The 7,589-nt window shown below is 39.2% G+C and overlaps 1 non-coding gene across 1 annotated transcript; it reads right to left on the reverse strand.

The window, feature by feature from the left end:
- Window positions 1-7,280: 7,280 nt before the first annotated feature.
- Window positions 7,281-7,387, reverse strand: LOC133781116 (small nucleolar RNA R71). Its single transcript, XR_009869912.1, has one exon. It is a non-coding gene; the product is annotated as a small nucleolar RNA R71 (small nucleolar RNA).
- Between the last annotated feature and the right edge of the window lie 202 nt (window positions 7,388-7,589).

Below are 7,589 nucleotides of genomic sequence, written 5' to 3' on the forward strand. Positions count from 1 at the left end.
ATAGATGACTAATAAGTCATACTCTATTTAGATGACTGATCAGTCTATCTCTGTTTGGATAACTGATAAGTCTATCTCTGTATAGATGACTAATAATTCTATCATTGTATAGATGACTGATAAGTCTATCTCTGTGTAGATGACTGATAAGTCTATCTTTGTATAGATGACTGATAAGTCTATCTCTATGTAGTTGACTGATAAATCTATCTCTGTGTAGATGACTCATAAGTCTATCTCTGTGTAGATGACTGATAAGTCTATCTCTGCGTAGATGACTGATAAGTCTATCTCTGAGGTCCCATACCTTCCTAGCCATGTGACGTGTAGGTCACCTTAGCCTTTTGGCTCTGGCTCTAAATAACTAGCCTTTAGACTAGACAAGCGCTTTTGTTTCTCATCAAACTTAAGGTCGGTCAAGCATTTCACGCTCTAATGATAATGCTTATGTCTTTTAGATCTAATCTTTTCGGCTTGCATTAAACATGCTAATACCGTGCTTGACTCATAAGCCAATACCATACGGCCAGTGCTTAGTACTACTGCTGATCTTGACTAATAAGTCACAGCTTCACAATCAATACTGACACCAATGTCGATCCCTGATGAATAAGTCAGTGCTTCCTCAATGAGGTAATGCAAACAGACATATATCATATGTCAAATATTCAGATATAAGGCATTTAGCATGCTTAATCAATAGTCAGAAGCATAATTATAATCATGCACAAAAACAGAGACTCGAGCTCTGATCAATCTCATATTCAACATTCATGCCATGCCCTAATCTCATGTATCTTATGCATTACATGCATCACATACTAGGTGCAGTTTTCTAACATTTGGTCCAAGCACAGGTTACTAATGAATGACCCCAAGCACAATCCTGATTCCAAGCCCCTAGCAATAATTTAGTCACAACCATAAATGGTGTTTCAATGAGTTCAAGTTCCAAAACCCAATACCGGGTACAATCTTGCGCTCTCGGGACCTCAAATTCCACCAAACAAGGTGGTGGAATCATCCCCCGAGCCCTCGGGTCAAAACCCCAAAAAGTGCCAAAACACCACATTTTGAAGACCGTGTAGTGCTACAACGCAATCTTTGGGCGCTACAGCACTATAAATAGAATCAAATCCCCCAAGACAGAGCGCCTAGCGCTGTAGCGTTACAACGTTAGCGCTACAGCGCCCAACCTAGAAATTATGGGTTCCAGCTTCGTATTCTTCAAGCTTCAAAGCTCCAAATCTGACCCCAACAGGTTCCTAGCCCCTCAAATCAACATTTTGATCCCCCAAACATTCACCCAATATCTTAGCAACATTATAACAACATCAAATACTCAAAATCCCCATAGGAACTCATAATCCAAGTCTTGAGTTTATAAAACTCAACAACACCAAGAACATCGAATAAACTCGAAATTCAAAGCTTAAATTACCTCTGATTATGTCATTCCTCGCTAAATCCTCTGGTTAATAAGCTTCTAATCTTCCCTAGAATCGCTATGCCTCAATCCTCGCTTGAATCCGAGTCCTAAAACTCAAGTTTCCTTCGAAAATGCGATTGGTGTCAAAAATGGAACTTTGAGGGAGAGAGAACTTTCTGAACGTTCTTTTATAATTCTAACAGATTACTTCAAGTTTAAGTAACCTCAAGTAAATCCTAATGCTCGGGGTCCCGAAAATGTCCCTGGGGTTAAAATAGTGAAAATTACCAAATTTTCCCCCTGATATCACTAACTCTCTATTTATCATCAAATATTTATTCCCATTACCCAATAAACCAGTAATGTACTAAATACGTAAAATGCCCCTTGACTCACTCCGAGTCAAGTATGAATCCTGTTGTGACTTTCCCACTAGCTTGCCTCCTAGGATCGTCTCATGCTGAGTAACCCTAGCATAACCAAATAATAATGAAGCACCACACATCTGCCACATATATGCGAAATATACCCGAAATGGCAAAAATATGAAAATCACCCAATTACTCAGAAATGGGTTCACATGCATATTTAATACACCTAAACATGCATATCAAGTCATATTATGATATAACTCACATAACCACATAACCACATAATGATACACATAAATATCACATAATTCCAAGATTTTCCATCCTCACCCCCTAATCAAGGCCCTGAGCCTTATTAGGAAATTTAGGTCATTACAGAGAGATTAAAAGAAAATCGGTTTATACGAGATGCTTTTTACCCTGACTGGATCGCCAATCCGGTGTTGGTCCCAAAACCCAACGTCAAATGGCGAACCTGCATCGGCTATTCAAACCTCAACAAGGCATGCCCCAAAGATTGCTTTCCCTTGCCTCGAATAGACCAGCTCGTAGATGCCACTGCAGGCCATGACATCATGTCATTCATGGATTCTGAATATAACCAGATTGCCATGCATGCGCCAGACCAATAACATACGAGTTTTGTAACCGATAAGGGGTTGTATTGCTACAACGTCATGCCTTTCAGGCTTAAAAATGCTGGAGCCACATACCAAAGGCTAGTAAATAGGATGTTTGCTGAACAAATATGGAATAACATGGAAGTTTATGTGGATGATATGTTGGTCAAATCAAAACATAACAATAACCATATGGATGTTCTCGCTGAGTGTTTTGTTGTACTTTGAAAATACAATATGAAACTTAACCCACAAAATGCTCATTCGGAGTATCTTTAGGTAAGTTCCTTGGATTTATAGTAAATGCTTGGGGAATAGAGGTTAATCCAAACAAGATCAAGGCCCTCACCTCGAAAACATTAGGATGTCCAGAGCCTAACTAGACGAATGGCGGCCTTAAGTAGGTTTATCTCGAAATCTACAGACTGATGCCTTCCAATCTTTAATCTTTTAAGAGGGGGCAAAAAATTCGAGTGGTCGAAGGAGTGTGAACTCGTGTTTCAAAACCTTAAGAAACACCTCGCCGAACTACCGATCTTGTCTAAAACAATTACAGGAGAGATTTTGTACTTATACCTTGCTACAACCGAGCACACCATTAGTGCAGTACTAGTACGGGAGGATAAGAAAATACAAAAACATGCATACTACATTAGCAAAAGATTACTGGGGGCAGAATCGAGATACCCATTAATGGAGAAACTGGCTTTGTGCCTTACGCACGCATCTCGAAAGCTCTGACTTTATTTCCAAGCACTTCCTATCCATGTGTTTACTGACCAGCCACTGAGGCAAGTCTTATCTAAGCATGAAGAATCCAGAAGACTGTTAAAGTGGGTTGTCGAGCTCGGACAGTTCGAGATCACTTATCACCCAAGAACGACATTCAAAGGACAAGCTCTGGCAGATTTTATTGTTGAATGCACTGGGTTCTCCAACTACAAGGTTGTAACCCCAGCCCGCGAGCTGTGGAAACTTTATGTCGATGGATCCTCGAATGAAAATGGGTTGGGGGCAGGCATTATTCTAATTACCCCAACAGGAAATCGCTTCCACTCGGAACTAAGGTTTGGCATCGAGGCATCAAACAATGAGGCTGGATACGAAGGGTGATTAATAAGACTTCGGATAGCCACTGAGCTCAAAGCAAAGGACATACATTGCTATAGCGTTTCACAGTTGGCTGCTAACCAAGTCCTGGGGGAGTTTCAGGCTTGTGGTATAAAATTGGTCGCATACCTAGAGAAGGTAAAGACAACACTCGGAGGGTTTGAGTTCAATGCTGTAGAACAAGTCTCCCGAGACCAAAATTTGAATGAAGACGCCTTAGCCAGGCTCGCCACAACTAATGAGGCTGACGCACTGAACGTGGTCCCAGTAGAATTTCTATCGACCTCGAGTATTAACAATCCTGATGGAGAAGATGTAGGTATTATTGACACACAACCAACCTGGATGACACCAATAGTTGACTACCTTGAAACTGGAAGTCTCCCAACAAACCGGAATGAGGCTAGAAAGCTAATGTACCAAATTCCAAGATACACTATTGTTGAAGGGAAGTTGTATAGAAGGGGGTGCTCTATGCCATTACTTCGGTGTGTAATTCCTCCAGAGGCAAGAAATATTTTTGAAGAAATCCATGAAGGGTTTTGTGGAGATCACACTCGGGGGCATAGTTTGTCGAAAAAGGTGATTAGGCAGGGGTACTTCTGGCCCACAGTCAAGGGTGACTTGTTCGAGTATGTAAAAAGATGTGATAAATGTCAATGGTTTGCCTCAATTTCATGAGCTCCACCCATCAAGCTCACCATGATGAGCTCCCAATGGCCATTAACAGTATAAGGAATTGAGCTCATAGGCTCATTGCCAATTGGAAAAGGTGGAGTAAGGTATGTTGTGGTCGCAATTGACTATTTTACAAAATGGACCAAAGCTGAACCCTTGGCCAGTATTACCTCGAAGAAAGTCCTAGATTTCATAGTAAAGAATATCGTCTACAAATATGGGATGCCTAGGAAGATAGTATCAGATAATGGGACCCAGTTCGACAGCGACTTATCTACACATTTCTGCGAAAAAAATGGGATAATAAAAATTGTATCCTCTGTGGCCCATCCCCAGTCAAATGGCCAGGTCGAAGCAGTCAATAAATCCTTAAAGAGCCCCATGAAGAAAATGTTAGAAGAGGCAAAGGGGAAATGGCCAAAGGAGTTGCCTCAAGTCTTGTGGGCTTATAGAACCACAGCGCGAACTTCAACAGGGGCATACTCCCTTCTCCCTAGCTTATGGATGCAAGGCCATGTTGCCAATTGAGGTCGAAATCCAAACAATACGACACGATGCGTACAACCAGACCTTGAACCAATCTCAGCTCGAAGAAAGTCTGGACCTCATTGAAGAAAGACGAGATGAAGCCCAATTGAAAAATGTGGCATACCAGCAATGGGCTACTAGATATTTTAACAAGAGGGTCCGAGATATAAATTCGGATTGGGAGACCTGGTGCTAAGGCGCATATTCTTAGCTACATGAAACCTGTCTGTTGGGGTACTTGGGCCTAACTGGGAAGGAACTTACCAGATTAGTCAATTATTCAACCTGGAGTGTATAAGTTGGCGATGTTAAACGGAGAATTGGTTGTGAGCTTGGAATGGTGAACATCTACGACCTTATCATCATTAATGTAGGAATGATGTTTTCATTGTAACTGATAACTCCTGAATAAAGAGTAATTTTTCATACTTTTGAGCTTATAATTTTAGAGTTAGGTTGAGTGATGTTTGTGTATTTTTTTATTTTTAGTTAATTATTTTCCTTTTTGTGTTCTTGGGTCCTTTTTGGTATTTTAGAGCTGAAGGTAGAATTTTAGGAATTTAGGTATCAAATTGTCCGAAGAAAATAATGAAAAGTGAAAAGTCTCTTATTTGTTTATTGTGTGCTGAAATATTAGGTATGTTGGAGCAAAAGAAGTTTTGTTGAAGCATTTTCAACAGGAATCAGAGTGGAAAATCAGCATATAAGGGAAAGACAAGCGACATTTCATTAATTGACTTGTCAAAGGGTGGTGAGGTGGCAACAAATTAGAATATCAGTTGCATTTTAGAAGGAAGATTCTAAAGAAAAAGGAGGCTCACGTGGAGTGCTTGGAGGGAATTTTTGGCAAGAGAGAAAATAGGGTTTTGTACCCTTGCAAAAGAGGAGAAAGAGGACAGCCTCCATTACTGAATTTTTCCAGCCATTTTTCTTTTGGAGTGATTGGAGAGAGCTGGAAGGACAGGAGAAAGGAGGAAGGAGAACTACAAGAAGTCCAAGAAGAGAAAAGAAGAGGAGTCTTACATCTCCATTGAAGAAATTTTGTTCTTACTCTCTCTCTCATTCTAGATTTGTATTTCCTCTTATGATTTGTGAATTTTGATACTCATGGGCAGAATTGAAAGTGGATTTATGCTCTTTAAATTAGCCATGAACTAATCTTTTGTGGCTTGAATTGTTGATGAACTCTATGTCTTAATTCTAAATTTCTAGCACTTTATTTTAGTTTACCCATTGTTCATTCAATTGTACTTAATGATAAATTCTTGTTATTTCTTGATCACCAATTACAAGATAGTGAGTTATATTTGTGTTGGGAAGTATGAATATAATGGATAGATTTGAATGACACAAATGGATAATCTTATTAGATTATGTTTGTGAATAACATAGAAATGTATTCTTTGCCTTGTGTAACAATGATTAATTGATGCTTAATTCATGGTTCTTTAACTTGATTGGCATAGGAATATGTTAAATTAGGTGGAAGAATTAATATTATGGGTCTTGGAAAAGTTTCATGAACGTGTTTTGAATTCTTGTTAACTCTGGGTAGTTTGCTGCAGCAAAACGTACAGGTCAATTGACATAGAGGGATTTAGTAATTCAAGCCTATTGTAACCAATTGATTTTATCTCACTTTTATATTAGAATTGCAGTTTATTTTTGAGCATTTTTAATTGATTCCAAGTAGTGTTAGCTTACAAAAATCATAACAATTTAATTTGGTTACTCTTGTGTAATTGTTTGGTAATTAATTGACGCATTTAGTTTGAATTTGCAATCCTTGTGGAGACGATCTTGTATACTTATCACTTTATTATTTATTTTTTGACTGTGTACACTTGCACATATTTGATTGAATATTACAACAACAAGCTTTTGCCGCCGTTTGCGGGGATTGGAATTAGAAATTTGTGTAATATCAATTACTTGCAATTTATTTTTCTTTGTTGTTCTGACCTTGTTTGCTTGTTCTGGTGTTTTCTCAGGTGATCTATTATATTAACGAGCAAGAAGACCTTGAACTAGCTCCTATTGACCCCGAGATTGAGCGTACGTTTAGAAGAAGACGAAGGGAACAACAGGCTCAAAATCGCCTTAATATTGCTGAAGAGGTTGAAGGAGTTGAGGGTACTAATAATATCACTAACGCGATTGCTATGGTTGATGATAGAGAGAGAGCCATAAGGGAGTGTGCTGCCCCCGTGTTCAATGATATCAATTTGGGCATTGTTAGGCCTGAAATTCAAGCACCCCAATTTGAGTTAAAGCCCGTGATGTTCCAAATGTTGTAAACAGTGGGTCAATTTAGTGGGCTGCCTACTGATGATCCTCATCTTCATCTTCATTCATTTTTGGAGGTGAGTGATTCTTTCAAGCTACAAGGAGTGAGTGAAGAGGCCCTAAGGTTGAAATTGTTCCCTTTCTCTTTGAGAGACAGAGCTAGAGCTTGGCTCAGCACTTCCTTCCAACTCAGTGACTACGTGGCATGAACTAGCTGAGAAATTTTTGATGAAGTACTTCCCTCCAACCAAAAATGCTAATTTCCATAATGAGATCATTTCTTTTCAATAATTGGAGGATGAGTCAGTATGTGACGCTTGGGAGAGGTTCAAAGAGTTATTGAGGAAGTGTCCACATCATGGCATCCCTCGTTGTATTCAAATGGAAACTTTCTATAATGGTCTAAATTATTCCACATGCATGGTGTTAGATGCTTCGGCAAATGGAGCTATACTCTTTAATTCTTACAATGAGGCATATGAAATTTTTGAGCGAATTGCCAATAATAATTACCAATGGTCTAATGTTAGAGCTCCATCGAGAAGGAAAGTAGAGGGTATTCATGAA

The sequence above is a fragment of the Humulus lupulus genome, chromosome 5 (assembly GCF_963169125.1).
Source record: "Humulus lupulus chromosome 5, drHumLupu1.1, whole genome shotgun sequence".
In the NCBI taxonomy this organism is placed as follows: domain Eukaryota; kingdom Viridiplantae; phylum Streptophyta; class Magnoliopsida; order Rosales; family Cannabaceae; genus Humulus; species Humulus lupulus.